General features: G+C 41.2%; 1 protein-coding gene and 1 long non-coding RNA gene across 3 annotated transcripts in view; one reads left to right on the top strand and one right to left on the bottom strand.

The window, feature by feature from the left end:
- Positions 1-14,852, bottom strand: part of LOC138651341 (uncharacterized) — a 960,960-nt gene that overhangs the window by 274,238 nt on the left and 671,870 nt on the right. The window lies entirely within an intron of this gene.
- Positions 1,967-14,852, top strand: part of LOC138651329 (neurturin-like) — a 428,957-nt gene continuing 416,071 nt past the window's right edge. For both annotated transcript variants that reach the window (XM_069741445.1, XM_069741436.1), the window contains exon 1: positions 1,967-2,766. The gene's annotated coding sequence lies outside the window, so the exon portion shown is untranslated. The remainder of the gene's footprint in view (positions 2,767-14,852) is intronic.

A 14,852-nucleotide genomic window follows, 5' to 3' on the forward strand; every position in this document is an offset into this window, starting at 1 on the left:
AAACAGCAACAATGCAGTGACATGACAAGAATCTGCATAACTAATCATATGCTAAATAGTTGCAATTCAAATTTATGTATAAGCTAGCCAAGATAATTTTCTATATAATGATGGTAGTCCCATGTTTGAAGCAATAGTGGATGGTGATTGCTCATCAGTGTAAATAGACAGCAACCTGCTAATCAGTGATTGGGGGTGGACCAGAAGGCACATGAGCTGTAGTCCTGTAGTGATAATCTTCTGCTGACAAAACACTCATTCCTTTGAAACAACAGCACTCAGCCTAGTAAGTGACAAATCCCTGAAATCAGTGTCTCAGCCCCATCTCATGTTGCCCTCAAACTACACAGAAAAAAAACTGCTGTCAGTTCCCTTTTAAGTTCTAAAAGACCCATTCATACATAGGAGGTCTATCACCAATAGATGCGTAAACAACCAATATACAGAGATTTTTTTCTTCTCTAAAAAATATGGATTTATAGTGACAAAGAGGACAGTTGTTAAAATAGAAATATTATAACACTCAATGTTTTTTATAATCACCCACTAATCAGTAAATCACACACTAAATTTACAATGTGAACACCTATATCACACAGTCTTACTAACTGATAGTATATTTGATATTGTATAATCTACCTGATATCCTCTAGGCAATCGTGACTTCCCAGGATTTCCTGAGATAAGCTCCAAGAAAAACAACAAGGAGTGTGAAATAAAAGCGGTAACAACTCTATGCCCTGCAGGTGGAAAAGGGCAAGTCCCATCTGGTGAGTGAGAAGAACAAGGCCTGACCTATCTGAGAACTGGCACAGAAATGCCACAAGCAACTGGTATACTGCCAACGCCTTAACCCCAAGGTTTAACCCTTGTGGTCGAAGTGTAATTTTAAGGAAGGAATTTAGCGACGTATCTATCTATCTATCTATCTCATATCTATCTATCCATTTATTATATATCCATTTATCTAACTATCTATCTATGTCTTATCTATCTCTATCTATTATCTATCTGTCACTGACCTTTTTATCTCTATCTATCTATCTATCTATCTATCTATCTATTTTTTATTTATCAAACTATTTTCTGTCTATCTATCTCATATCTATCTATCTATCTATCTATCTCATATCTGTCTATCTATCTATCTATCTATCTATCTATCTATCTATCTATCTATCTATCTATCTATCTATCTATCCATTAAAATGAATGTTCACACGCTTGATTAGATTTATTTACCCCTAACATATGTATTCTGTACATTTCCCTTCTTCTAATATGATATGCTATGGGACAGGTTTTTTCGAGCGATCTGATAAACAAGTAATTGTAAAAGTGAAGTAATTATTATCTTTTTAAAACTTATTATATTACCATGATTATTATGTCTCTTCATACCTAGTCGTCCTAATGAAACACTGATAAGCCACGCCATTAGATGATAGGATAATTAATACATCCTTCTTTTTTTAAACCTAAGAGCACTGACGCATTCCATTCAATCCTCTATACATAGAACTAACTCGGCTTAATTCTTTTATGAATGGATTTCGCCTACAATATCATTTAGCGAATGAACTAAAGTATCAATAAGCAATAGCTTTAAGCACAGATTCCTCTTACCAACAGCTCATGACATTGCTGCTCCAGGAGTGCAATTAGCCATAATTACTCAATTCTGCAATCCATTAGGCACGTCAATGTCACCATTGTACTTTGATCCTGCTTAGACTGCTTTAATAAACTTCTAGTTAACATGCGGTGCTACTCAATGCCTTACAGGAGACATCAGTGGCTCAGGGGTTAAATGTCATATTTTCGGTAACCTGATATTGGCCAGCAGGAGGAGTTAGTGAGAAAAGAAAGATTAAAGTTGGAAAAAAAAAAAAGTCAAAACCTTGCACTTATATAGACACACTCTCACCCTCCCACCTTAAGCCCTTCCTTCAGAAGAAACTCATTTTCTCCTTCAAGCAAGGTTCTGGGTGGCTGAGAGAAGGAGGAAGATTAAACATTAGACTACTGCTAAAAATAATTAATCCTACAGCACAGGAATCCGACAATCCTGAGGAGTTTTCTTAGCTCCAATCACGTTCTAATAAAGCAAAATTACTTAGAGAGGGAAACATATCAGGGCTCATCAGAAGATTGGCGCTTTTAGTATTTGCAACTGTGCCTAATGTTGGAGGAGTTCAAGATCTTCAATTTATTTTCGCAGGACAGATGAGGTTAAGTGGAAGAAGTGTTGCCTAATATGTTAGACACATGACATGCCTCCAGAAACACGTATGTTAATTAGCTGCACTTATATAATGAAGCGGCTATAACTTCTGACAGCTCTTGGATGGGAAAGACGGGCTCGAGAGAGAAATTACAACAACCCTACTTATTGGATTTTACAAGGAATTACCAGAAGACTAAACAAGGCTTTTTTTCTTACTGTATAAGAGAATTTCTGAGGAGCTTTCAAGAAATTGCTGACTTGAAATAATCTAACATCCCTGCTTTAGTTGTACCCAGCATGGGACATGATGACCACTCAGAAGCTGTCATGAGAGGTTGGGCAGTTCCTTCCAGATGTTGCAGCCTCTCTTAAGCGGTGTCCAAGTGACCTTTGAAACATCTTCTTTGACTGTCCCAATGGAAGTCACAGACATATTCAAGGGGAACCCATCTTTATGGCTTTGTGCTTACAACAGTGGATCTGATATAATTTCAGGAGATCCCAATATTCATTAGCAGTCTGGATGGTCCGGGCTAAAGGTAAGGGAATAAGGAATAAAACCACAGTTGTACTTCTGAAAACATGTGTTCCTCTTCAAGTGTGCTTTTCTTAGCAGCCTCGTGAAGCCTTATAATTGAGAAAGCATGTAGGTGTAATATGCTCAGCCTCATACTTTACTCTTTTGATGTTCAAAATACTACAAAACTATTTAAAGAATTTCTCTTAAAAGTGAAACATTTGCATCAAGTGTACATTTTGATGAGGATTGAACATTAAGAATAAAATCCTCGTTCTTGAGTAGAATGGATTAATTTACAAGCTTCTAAGCCTGAGATGTAAATCCTGTAGCTTTCTTGGTACCAGAATCTTGATGAATGTGTCAGAGTATCCTCATCTGGAGGTACGACAGAAGATCCTCCTGAGCTCGGCAGATAGCTTGTCAATAAGAATTAGTTAAGTCATTTATTAGTCTTTTTTTAAGATTACGAGTGACTATCCATAGATTTTTTTTTTAAGGATTTAAACCAGTATAGCACAGTATCATGGGGCAATCTAATCCCTTATGGATTACAGTGTCAGTTGATGCAGTCTTTTAATGCAACATTTGCACATTAAACTGGTTACACCTGATCCAGAGTAAATCTGCAAATATTCATGAAAAGAAGACATGGGTCAATCAATTCACTACTTTATCATTTATAATAGATTATTTGTAATCCACATCACAATAAACGATAGGGGATTTGTTCAGTAATTTTATTTTATTTCAAATCATCATATTTTTTCTTTATTGAATAAAACACAGGTTTTCTTGCATTCTCACACGTTCAGTATTCGGTCAGTATTTTACATCAGTATTTATAAGCTAAAACCAGGAGTGGGTGATAAATACAGAAGTGGTGACGTCTTGATTGTTTTTGACTTACAAATACTGATATAACATTTACTGACCCAATACTGAACGTGAGACCATGGCTTTAAGACTTTAGAACAAACGCTATGTGATTCATAAACAGAGTCCAATAGTTGTCAAAGGCTTCGTGCCATGCGGAGTGGGAATCAAAGGGTTAAAGAGAACATGACAAGCTCATTAGACAGTCGATGCAAATTCCACTCTCTAACATAAAATCTGGCTGAGACTCTTCCTTGCACATGCTTTGGGAGGGATTTAGACTGTGGTAAGATAAAGTCCAAAATCACCATACACAACTGCTAATGTACTAAACAGATAAGATTAAAGTATACTACATTGATAAAAAAAAGATTGTTAAAAGTTACCTAATTTATAGAGACATCTTGCATGCATTATATCTTCCTATTAGGGTATGATCATACAGTGTTTGTAGCATTTTTCCCTTCATGAAAAATAATGCTGCAAGTTTTTTAATGAGTTTTTGATGTATTTTTTTTAGACATTCAATTGAAGGGGTAAAAAAAAGCAGGCAAAAATGCTGCAAGCTTTTTGATGCGTTATTAATGCACTTTTTTAATGCATTTTTTATGTGTTTCTTTTATGTATTCAAATGAAGGAGTTATACTCTGCAGGAAAAATGCTGCAGTCCCCTAAAAATGCACCTTTTCTCAAAAAATGCAGCGTTAAAACCAGATTTTAGAAGTCTCATTTATTTTGAAAAAAAAATCCGGTGCATGTGAACCAGACATTAGAGTTATGAATAAAGTAGCCTCTTTTTTGATACAAACAGGAATCTTCTCAGATATTAAAATATCAAGTCAGTCTTAGTGCGCAACATCACCATTGGTAGGAAGTTCTCACAAATGAGGCATGGGACAAGATTTCCTTGTCATCCTTCACCAACTTCTGATAACCGCAAAGTGCCAACATGACTGAACGGAATTTTCGAGCTGTGCGGCTCTGACAGTGTGCAGCTTGATAAGTGCTTTACATTAGATAGTAGGCCGCCACATATTGCATTCATTCTGATAATCTGTAGAATGGAAGACACGCAATGGAAAGGGAGCGTTCTCCTGATAATCTGGTCGTACTGTCACACCTCGTTAGATAGGATGCGAGCATGCTGCACCGCCCTGGATATGTATGGGAAAGGATAGTGCAAGTACTTCTTGTGAGCGTTTTATCAGATGTCACAATGTATTAGAGAAAGTGAGACATCTTTCCCTTTCACAAAATGTGTGGCAATTGCATTAGAGTGCTTGGGTTTTCATATCCTGATCTATATCCCCAATGCATTTGAAAGTAAGAACAATCTGCACCTGTTTTGGCTATCTGTTTGATGGTCCAGCCGGACAGAAGAGCTTGTAAAAGTCATTCAGTAGTTTCCAAATTTACCATTGAATATTTATCTCTTTCAAGTGGAAGCCTGTAATCTTTAACCTTAATCCACTGGTACTTTCCTAAGCATTTCTAATATAAGAGCTCATTCAGACGTCAGGGATTTTCTCGCTTAAGAAAATCAGTCCGAGTCTCAGCAGGGTTTTTGATCAGCGTATCATCAGAGTTTTGGTCGGTGTGTCAGTTTTTACCATCAGAGTTTGATCAGTGTTTCAACAATTTTTCTTACATTCGAGAAAAACTGATGAATGGTTGGCCATGTTTACACATTGGGTTTTTGGTGAGTTTTTTTTATCCCAGTATGTCTAAAGGTACCGTTACACTAAACGACTTACCAACGATCACGACCAGTGATATGACCTGGCCGTGATCGTTGGTAAGTCGTTGTGTGGTCGCTGGGGAGCTGTCACAGAGACAGCTATCTCCAGCGACCAACAATCAGGGGAACGACTTCAGCATCGTTGAAACTGTCTTCAACGATGCCGAAGTCCCCAGGTAACCAGGGTAAACATCGGGTTACTAAGTGCAGGGCCGCACTTAGTAACCCGATATTTACCCTGGTTACCATTGTAAAAGTAAAAAAAAAAACCACTACATACTCACATTCCGATGTCTGTCACGTCCCCCACCGTCAGCTTCCCGCACTGACTGTGTCAGCACCGGCCGTAAAGCAGGGCACAGCGGTGACATCACCGCTGTGCTCTGCTTTACGGCCGGCGCTGACAGTGCAGGGAAGCTGATGGCGGGGGACGTGACAGACATCGAAATGTAAGTATGTACTGTTTTTTTTTTTAACTTTTACAATGGTAACCAGGGTAAATATCGGGTTACTAAGCGCGGCCCTGCGCTTAGTAACCTGATATTTACCCTGGTTACAAGTGAACACATCGCTGGATCGGCGTCACACATGCTGATCCAGCGATGACAGCGGGTGATCAGCAACCAAAAAAAGGTCCTGATCATTCCCCAGCGACCAACGATCTCCCAGCAGGGGCCTGATCATTGGTCACTGTCACACATAACGAGATCGTTAGCGGGATCGTTGCTACGTCACAAAAAGCGTGATGTTGCAACGATATCGTTAACAAAATCGTTATGTGTGAAGGTACCTTAAGCCAAAACCAGGAGTGGGTGATAAATCCAGAAGTGGTGACGTTTTTCTATTAGGCCGGCGTCACACACAGCGTAAAACAATACGGTCCGTATATTACGGCCGTAATACGCTGAAAAGTCCTGAAAAAAGTGGTCCGTAGCTCCTCCGTAGGCAGGGTGTGTCAGCGTTTTTTGCGCATGGCATCCTCCGTATGTAATCCGTATGGCATCCGTACTGCGTGGTTTTCTCGCAGGCTAGCAAAACCAACATACCGCTATAGAAGTGATCCATGTGTCCCAAAAAGAAAAGAAAATATATATATACTGTCTATATATATATATATATATTTATATATATATATATATATATATATGTATATATATATATATATATATATATATATATATATATATATATATATATGTGTCAGTAGACACATATATTAGAGAGAAAAGCCGGTAATTCAGTGCGGTGTACAGTAAAATCACACTGACAGCTTACAGTAGAATAGGTAGAATAAATGTGTACACATAGAATAGGTATATACAGTGGGGCAAAAAAGTATTTAGTCAGTCAGCAATAGTGCAAGTTCCACCACTTAAAAAGATGAGAGGCGTCTGTAATTTACATCATAGGTAGACCTCAACTATGGGAGACAAACTGAGAAAAAAAAATCCAGAAAATCACATTGTCTGTTTTTTTATCATTTTATTTGCATATTATGGTGGAAAATAAGTATTTGGTCAGAAACAAACAATCAAGATTTCTGGCTCTCACAGACCTGTAACTTCTTCTTTAAGAGTCTCCTCTTTCCTCCACTCATTACCTGTAGTAATGGCACCTGTTTAAACTTGTTATCAGTATAAAAAGACACCTGTGCACACCCTCAAACAGTCTGACTCCAAACTCCACTATGGTGAAGACCAAAGAGCTGTCAAAGGACACCAGAAACAAAATTGTAGCCCTGCAGCAGGCTGGGAAGACTGAATCTGCAATAGCCAACCAGCTTGGAGTGAAGAAATCAACAGTGGGAGCAATAATTAGAAAATGGAAGACATACAAGACCACTGATAATCTCCCTCGATCTGGGGCTCCATGCAAAATCCCACCCCGTGGGGTCAGAATGATCACAAGAACGGTGAGCAAAAATCCCAGAACCACGCGGGGGGACCTAGTGAATGAACTGCAGAGAGCTGGGACCAATGTAACAAGGCCTACCATAAGTAACACACTACGCCACCATGGACTCAGATCCTGCAGTGCCAGACGTGTCCCACTGCTTAAGCCAGTACATGTCCGGGCCCATCTGAAGTTTGCTAGAGAGCATTTGGATGATCCAGAGGAGTTTTGGGAGAATGTCCTATGGTCTGATGAAACCAAACTGGAACTGTTCGGTAGAAACACAACTTGTCGTGTTTGGAGGAAAAAAAATATTGAGTTGCATCCGTCAAACACCATACCTACTGTAAAGCATGGTGGTGGAAACATCATGCTTTGGGGCTGTTTCTCGGCAAAGGGGCCAGGACGACTGATCCGGGTACATGAAAGAATGAATGGGGCCATGTATCGTGAGATTTTGAGTGCAAACCTCCTTCCATCAGCAAGGGCATTGAAGATGAAACATGGCTGGGTCTTTCAACATGACAATGATCCAAAGCACACCGCCAGGGCAACGAAGGAGTGGCTTCGTAAGAAGCATTTCAAGGTCCTGGAGTGGCCTAGCCAGTCTCCAGATCTCAACCCTATAGAAAACCTTTGGAGGGAGTTGAAAGTCCGTGTTGCCAAGCGAAAAGCCAAAAACATCACTGCTCTAGAGGAGATCTGCATGGAGGAATGGGCCAACATACCAACAACAGTGTGTGGCAACCTTGTGAAGACTTACAGAAAACGTTTGACCTCTGTCATTGCCAACAAAGGATATATTACAAAGTATTGAGATGAAATTTTGTTTCTGACCAAATACTTATTTTCCACCATAATATGCAAATAAAATGATTAAAAAACAGACAGTGTGATTTTCTGGATTTTTTTTTCTCAGTTTGTCTCCCATAGTTGAGGTCTACCTATGATGTAAATTACAGACGCCTCTCATCTTTTTAAGTGGTGGAACTTGCACTATTGCTGACTGACTAAATACTTTTTTGCCCCACTGTATATATATATATATGTCAGTGAGACACATATATGTATATATATTAATATTTATTCCAGCGCTAGACAGCTTGAAAGCCGGTAATTCAATTACCGGCTTTTTCCTTCTCCTTCCTAAAACCCGACATGATTTGAGACATGGTTTACATACAGTAAACCATGTCTTCTCTCCATTTTTTTTGCAGATTCCACACTACTAATGTCAGTAGTGTGTATCTGCAAAATTTGGCCGTTCTAGCTCTTAAAATAAAGGGTTAAATGGCGGAAAAAATTGGCGTGGGCTCCCGCGCAATTTTCTCCGCCAGAGTAGTAAAGCCAGTGACTGAGGGCAGATATTAATAGCCTGGAGAGGGTCCACGGTTATTGGCCCCCCCCTGGCTAAAAACACCTGCCCCCAGCCACCCCAGAAAAGGCACATCTGGAAGATGCGCCTATTCTGGCACTTGGCCACTCTCTTCCCATTCCCGTGTAGCGGTGGGATATGGGGTAATGAAGGGTTAATGCCACCTTGCTATTGTAAGGTGACATTAAGCCTAATTAATAATGGAGAGGCGTCAATTATGACACCTATCCATTATTAATCCAATTGTAGTGAAGGGTTAAATAAAACACAAACACATTATTTAAAATTATTTTAATGAAATAAAAACAATGGTTGTTGCAGTATTTTATTCAACGCCCAATCCAGTCACTGAAGACCCTCGTTCTGTGAGTAAAAAAACATAATAAACCAACAATATACTTACCCTCCGCAGATCTGTAACGTCCAACGATGTAAATCCTTCTGAAGGGGTTAAAACATTTTGCAGCAAGGAGCTGTGCTAATGCAGGCTGCTCCTCGCTGCAAAACCCCAGGGAATGAGGCTAAAAATAGATCAATGATCTATATTTAGCTTCATTTGCGGTGAGGCGCCCTCTGCTGGCTGTTCATAGATCGTGGGAAATTACCTAGAAAGCTCCCTGGCTTTCTAGGTAATTTCCCACGATCTATGAACAGCCAGCAGAGGGCGCCTCACCGCAAATGAAGCTAAATATAGATCATTGATCTATTTTTAGCCTCATTCCCTGGGGTTTTGCAGCGAGGAGCAGCCTGCATTAGCACAGCTCCTTGCTGCAAAATGTTTTAACCCCTTCAGAAGGATTTACATCGTTGGACGTTACAGATCTGCGGAGGGTAAGTATATTGTTGGTTTATTATGTTTTTTTACTCACAGAACGAGGGTCTTCAGTGACTGGATTGGGTGTTGAATAAAATACTGCAACAACCATTGTTTTTATTTCATTAAAATAATTTTAAATAATGTGTTTGTGTTTTATTTAACCCTTCACTACAATTGGATTAATAATGGATAGGTGTCATAATTGACGCCTCTCCATTATTAATTAGGCTTAATGTCACCTTACAATAGCAAGGTGGCATTAACCCTTCATTACCCCATATCCCACCGCTACACGGGAATGGGAAGAGAGTGGCCAAGTGCCAGAATAGGCGCATCTTCCAGATGTGCCTTTTCTGGGGTGGCTGGGGGCAGGTGTTTTTAGCCAGGGGGGGGCCAATAACCGTGGACCCTCTCCAGGCTATTAATATCTGCCCTCAGTCACTGGCTTTACTACTCTGGCGGAGAAAATTGCGCGGGAGCCCACGCCAATTTTTTCCGCCATTTAACCCTTTATTTTAAGAGCTAGAACGGCCAAATTTTGCAGATACACACTACTGACATTAGTAGTGTGGAATCTGCAAAAAAAATGGAGAGAAGACATGGTTTACTGTATGTAAACCATGTCTCAAATCATGTCGGGTTTTAGGAAGGAGAAGGAAAAAGCCGGTAATTGAATTACCGGCTTTCAAGCTGTCTAGCGCTGGAATAAATATTAATATATATACATATATGTGTCTCACTGACATATATATATATATATACCTATTCTATGTGTACACATTTATTCTACCTATTGGACTGTAAGCTGTCAGTGTGATTTTACTGTACACCGCACTGAATTGCCGGCTTTTCTCTCTAACAGCGCTACGTATTTCTCGCAAGTCACACTGCTTGTCCGTGTGTAATCCGTATTTTTCACGCTTCCATAGACTTTCATTGGCGTATTTCTTGCGCAGTACGGTGACAAACGCAGCATGCTGCGATTTTGTACGGCCGTAGAAAGCCGTATAATACTGATCAGTAAAATACGGCAAATAGGAGCAGGGGCATAGAGAATAATTGTGCCGTATTTTTTGCGAGTTTTACGGACGTAGATTCTGCGCTCTTACGTCCGTAAAACTCGCAAGTGTGACGCCGGCCTTATACTTTTCCTCTGATTGCTCCACTCCTGGTTTTGGCTTACACATACTGATGTAAAAGACTGACCAAATACTGAACGTGTGAATGTGGCTTTTCTCAAACTTCTCATATATAACAGTATGTGAACATACTGTTTTATATGAAACCCATAGATTGGCATTGGCAAGTTTGAATCAAGACTGTGATGAATATGTCTCCGTACTTTTGTGTTGACCACTTACTCTGCGAAATACTGGCATGTAAACAGTCCCATACATTACGTTAGGTGCTATACCACAGATAATAATAGTTCTATTGGTAAAAAACACAGATCGTACTCATAGGCTAAAAAAATTGACATCTGAATGAGCCTTTAGAACGATGTTAATGCTGAAACTGCCATTAATTTCTATCACATTTCACTCAGACATCACTATTTTTCACAATAAATATGGTACGAGTCTTATCAGTGTTTTGGATCAGAGTGCCTGGGTGTTTGGTCAGTGTGTCTTAAGGTACCTTCACACATAACGATATTGTTAACGATATCGTTGCTATTTGTGACGTAGCAACGATATCGTTAATGAAATCGTTATGTGTGACAGCGACCAACGATCAGGCCCCTGCTGGGAGATCGTTGGTCGCTGAATAAAGTCCAGAACTTTATTTCGTCGCTGGACTCCTGCTGACATCGCTGGATCGGCGTGTGTGACACCGATCCAGCGATGTCTTCACTGGTAACCAGGGTAAACATCGGGTAACTAAGCGCATGGCCGCGCTTAGTAACCCGATGTTTACCCTGGTTACCATGCTAAAAGTAAAAAAAAACAAACACTAGATACTTACCTACAGCTGTCTGTCCTCCAGCGCTGTGCTCTGCACTCCTCCTGTACTGGCTGTGAGCCGGAAAGCAGAGCGGTGACGTCACCGCTCTGCTTTCCGGCTCACAGACAGTACAGGAGGAGAGCAGAGAAGCAGAGCGCAGCGCTGGAGGACAGACGGCTGTAGGTAAGTATGTAGTGTTTTTTTTTTTTTTACTTTTAGCATGGTAACCAGGGTAAACATCGGGTTACTAAGCGCGGCCCTGCGCGTAGTTACCCGATGTTTACCCTGGTTACCGGCATTGTTGGTCGCTGGAGAGCGGTCTGTGTGACAGCTCTCCAGCGACCAAACAGCGACGCTGCAGCGATCCGGATCGTTGTCGGTATCGCTGCAGCGTCGCTTAATGTGAAGGGGCCTTTAAGTGTTTTGAATCAGTGTGTCATCAGTGTTTGGTAAGCAGAGCCAACTGGCCATTTGACAATTCTGGCAAATACCAGAAGGGCCTGTCTGGTCATGGGCTGCCTTGTCTGCTATGTTGTTAACAGAATCGGTGTTCTCAAGATACCCATACTGTTAGGAGTTGTGATGGAGCACAAAGTTGCTGACTCCGTCACTTACCCCAGTAGCCCACAGGTATCATTAGACATATTGGTCTTGTAGAAAATCTTCCTTTGCTCCTCGCAGGGTAATGTTAGTAATATATCCCATCTGGTTCATGGGGACGGGGACAACATGGGCCTGTGTGATTCCAAACGCCAGGACTGAATTTCAGCCCCAGTCCGTACCTGTTGGTAAGTGTGTCTTCAATGTTTTGGATCAATGTGTCATCAGTATTTGGTCAATGCTTGGTCACTGTGTCTTCAGTGTTTTGGATCAGTGTGTCTTCAGTGTTTGGTCAGTGTGCCTTCAATGTTTTGGATCAGTGTGTCGTCAGTATTTGATCAGCGTTTGGACACTGTGTCTTCAGTGTTTTGGATTAGTGTGTTATCAGTATTTGGTCAGTGTGTTATCAGTATGTCTTCAGTGTTTGGTTAGTATGTCATCAGTGTTTTTCATTTATGGATAAGGAAATAAATTATAAATCTTCTACTATCCTTTGCAATGTTAATCAATGACAGCACACTGATGCCATGCTTGTTTGTCTGTGTTTTTCATGGACCCACATACTTGTATTAGTTCTTTGCCATTATGATCTTCGTCCTTCGTAGTCGAAGATGACTATGGCTCCAGGGTTAGAAGAGAGTAGTTATGGGTCCGGAGGTGGCTGATGAGACCCTGAATGTTCGCCCACATACTTGACATAAGGAAGGAGATGTGGTCAGTACACCAGATTTTGCTTGTGCCTTGCGGATTGCACACTTTCTTTATGCGTCCAAGATTTTCCTATCTTCAGCTGCACGTGCTCCTGAGGTGATCCTGTCCCGCCAACCTGGGCGTTCCAGGGCGAGCTCTTCCCATTCATTGATGTTGAGTTCCAAGTTTTTGAGAGATGCCTTAAGTAGTCTTTATAGCGCTTCTTCTGCCCCCCAACTGCTTGCTTTCCTTGGCACAGTTCTCTGTACAGCAGTTGTTTTGGTAGTCAGCTGTCAAGCATTCTGACCACATATCCAGCCAACCTGGCTTAAGGTACCGTCACACTAAGCGACGCTGCAGCGATACCGACAACGATCCGGATCGCTGCAGCGTCGCTGTTTGGTCGCTGGAGAGCTGTCACACAGACCGCTCTCCAGCGACCAACGATGCCGGTAACCAGGGTAAACATCGGGTTACTAAGCGCAGGGCCGTGCTTAGTAACCCGATGTTTACCCTGGTTACCATCGTTAAAGTAAAAAAAAAAAACACTACATACTTACCTACCGCTGTCTGTCCCCGGCGCTGTGCTTCTCTGCTCTGGCTGTGAGCACCGGGCAGCCGGGCAGCCGGAAAGCAGAGCGGTGACGTCATCGCTCTGCTTTCCGGTCGCTGTGCTCACAGCCAGAGCAGAAAAGCAGAGCGCCGGGGACAGACAGCGGTAGGTAAGTATGTAGTGGTTGTTTTTTTTACTTTAACGATGGTAACCAGGGTAAACATCGGGTTACTAAGCGCGGCCCTGCCCTTAGTAACCCGATGTTTACCCTGGTTACCAGCGAAGACATCGCTGAATCGGCATCACACACGCCGATTCAGCGATGTCAGCGGGAGATCCAGCGACGAAACAAAGTTCTGGACTTTCTTCCCCGACCAGCGATATCACAGCAGGGGCTTGATCGCTGCTGCCTGTCACACTAGACGATATCGCTAGCCAGGACACTGCAATGTCACGGATCGCTAGCGATATCGTCTAGTGTGAAGGTACCTTTAGACTTTCAACAGGAGAGTGTAGACGCTGCAGAGCCCAGTTTGTTCCAGAATTGCCGAGTCTGTGACATTGTCTTGCTACCTGATGTGGAGGAGTCTGCGGAGGCAACTCATGTGAAAATGATTAAGCTGTTTAGCATGCCGGCTGGAGACTGTCCAGGTCTCACTAGCAAAGAGAAGTGTGGTGAGGACCACCGCGCAGTAGACCTTCAGCTTGGTGGTAAGGCTGAGTCCCCTTCATTCCCAGACGTTCTTACGTTTTTTTGTGGGGAAAAAAAGAGGCACATGCCCTGCCAACCGCACAACTGTGTCCCCACGCCATTATACTTTCATATTAAATGGACTGAAGATTAAACTGTAACTAAAAGTTCCATGCTCATTAAAGAAGAGCTCAAATAAAGGGGCCCAAACCATATACCAAAATACCATTCTTTAAGTAATTGGCTAATGCCAACTAACCTCTTCTGGTTTTATCATGTTTTAAAGGAGACTTGCCAGTAATTAGTGCCTGGATATTTGGAGAAGCAGGCATATGTGAGATGAACTCAAAATGTAATCAAAACCTCTTAACATACACCACCTTGAGGAGGCACACTTTATATCATTTGTGACACACTCTTAAGATGAACTCCGGAGATTGAAATACACACACTTTCGGAATTTGTCTGTTAAGTCTTGCAGTAAGAACATTTCTCTACATGACATAGAAAACGTGCTGACTTTATAATTGTTGTACTTTATTTCCTTTTCAGGACATTAATCAGGAATTTAGTGTAGTCCTGAGAAACATTAGATAATTGGATGAGAATTTCTATAATTATTTTTCTGCTGACCACCCAGAGTGTGCAGTTGATCAGCTCACGCTATATTCAGCCTAGGTTTATATAAATGTATTTATAAGTCGAGTTTAAAGGAATGAATGTTAATGCTATTTTCCTTAAAATCTTAAATGTAGAGATTTGTCAGGCTAGAAAATTTTGTATACATTACATGTACAAAAATAGTAACAGATTTTATAGGTTATACAATGATACGCTTGTTATACTTGGTGGTGGGGCTTACAGTCAGTGGAGCACCTGTGTGCACCAAAGTATCTTTCGATCAATTGTAAAGAGTACACATGATTAAAGT

This window comes from Ranitomeya imitator, chromosome 1, assembly GCF_032444005.1.
Source record: "Ranitomeya imitator isolate aRanImi1 chromosome 1, aRanImi1.pri, whole genome shotgun sequence".
Lineage (NCBI taxonomy): Eukaryota > Metazoa > Chordata > Amphibia > Anura > Dendrobatidae > Ranitomeya > Ranitomeya imitator.